The sequence below is a fragment of the Apis dorsata genome, unplaced genomic scaffold (genome assembly GCF_000469605.1).
Source record: "Apis dorsata unplaced genomic scaffold, Apis dorsata 1.3 scaffold_815, whole genome shotgun sequence".
Classification (NCBI taxonomy): Eukaryota; Metazoa; Arthropoda; class Insecta; order Hymenoptera; family Apidae; genus Apis; species Apis dorsata.
The window spans coordinates 86,914-88,914 of record NW_006263952.1 but is presented as its reverse complement, the minus strand read 5'-3'; the positions used below and the strand labels follow the sequence as shown (position 1 = coordinate 88,914).

Here is a 2,001-nt window from a genome sequence, read left to right as displayed (position 1 = left end):
TTTTTTTTTTTTTTTAATAAGTATTTAGTTTATTCAGTAGAAATGAGAAAAATTACGGATGTATTTATGTATTTATGAGCAAAGAAAGTGGAGTTTAAATAAAGGATTTAGCCTTGTTCGATGCATATTATATTTCAGATATTTCTTTTTCCTTTCTTTCTTTTTTTTTGCACGTTGTTTTCTATTACATTTAAACGCGCAAATATCTTATATATATTTATATCTTGTAGATATATTTTGACCCGTTCTTTGTATTATAATTTACGACCATCCTACATGTGAATATATGTATTACCATTACAAAGTCTTTTAAGATTACAATACATGTATTTTCATGGGGCGAGAGAATCGCGAGATCCGGCGAAAAACTCGATACATCGGCCAATCTACTTACATACAAAGTAACTGCTTCATCTTCGATCCAACCCCCGTTTTATCCCCGTTTTATTCGAAATCGTTCAAGAAGCTTTACTTTTACCTCCCCGGGTTAAAATGTTGTTACGTCGGTGCAGGGGGTGCAGGTATCGAAATTGAAGGATCGGCGAAGAAACTCAAAGAGCGACCGCGGTGTTAAAAGGGAGACAGAGTGTCCTGGAGGAGGTAGACTAAAGGGGGAATTATCGGAGGCTTTAAATATTTATCGAGTCGTGGGCCAGCCCACCGTCGGCTGGCTTTGACAAAGAACAAGAGGTTGCTAATGAATCCAGTCGGCCAGGAGTAATTCCTTGTTCTTTCCCGTCCTTTCTTTTTTTTTTTTCACGAGACAAATCGGAATTTAAGGGAAGAGACGAACTTTTCCATTCTCCAATCCCCTTTTCGATCTTCTTCGAAAATCCAATCCCGATCCCTCTTTCGCTCCTTTATCCGCGAATTATTCCATGCTCATAATTCTATGCTCGCTCGAAACAAAAATAACAAGTAGCAAAGGTATCGCCGCATCGGAAAAAAGCTTTCCCCCTTTTCCCTTATTTTTCCCATTCTATGGTTTTTTTTTTTTATTTTCCCTCCCTCCTATTTTTTCTTCTTTCTTTTTCCTTTTTTTTTCGAAGCTTCGTTTCCCGCGGAAGGGAGCCGACCACTTCACCCATCGAGCTATCGATTACGTCGGAGTGAAAAAAACGCGACGAACGAATTCGAACGAGCGAACGACGTTCGACGTTCGTACAAGGAGATTTCCAATTATCGGGAATAAGTCGGTGGAACGCTTGGAAAGCGAAATCTCAATGGAGTCTCATTGATTTCTACGAAGGAAGAGAGAGAGAGAGAGAGATGAAAGGAAGAGGAGGAGGAGGAGAAGCAACAGCTGAAGAGCGAGAAAGAAAAGGAAGCCCGACTCGAAGAAGCAGCGTAGAATTTTTCATTTTGACGAAACGTTCGCAACGCGCTGGATTAGAGAGGATAAAAGAAGAAGGGAAACGTGTTGCGTTCGCGCTCCACGAAAGATAATATCCGCCTTGCATACTTATCCGCGATGAGGGGATTTCGCTCGCGTGGAATATAGGGGTGGGATTATTTATCGTCCCGACTCTCGACCCCAACCTCGTGATAGTCCTCCTCTGGTCGCCGTGGTATAGACTAATGTGATTATACGATTTATCGTTTTGTTTGCTGATGACTGCGAAGAGACTAATAGCCTGGATGTTAATAGCAAATGGAAATGGAGGGAGGGGATGGAGAGATAGGGGTAGGAGAGAGATAATCCCGCCTTGGAATATATAGAAGATGAAAATATGACGGCTTTCTGCTGCTCGAGGTTTTGTTTGTTCCGAGATAGCGATGGAAATTTTAAAATTAAAAAGAAGAAACGTGTATTGCACGCTTTTTAAGAAAAATCTCTTTACGCGTTTTCTACGTTGATATTTTTAAGTAGAAATATTTCTATTGTGAAATTTTCATTAGACGAGGAACGATAATTTAAATATTCTTCTTGATTAATCCATTTGCTTTTTATTTTTAATCTACATTCTTTTTTCTTTTCTCCCCGTGTTTTGGTCCGCGAGA

The 2,001-nt window shown here is 39.8% G+C and overlaps 1 protein-coding gene across 1 annotated transcript in view; it reads right to left on the bottom strand.

Annotated features, from left to right (window-relative positions):
- The window catches only part of LOC102672225 (B-cell receptor CD22), a 162,792-nt gene that overhangs the window by 86,956 nt on the left and 73,835 nt on the right, over positions 1-2,001 (bottom strand). The gene's annotated exons all lie outside the window — the stretch shown is intronic.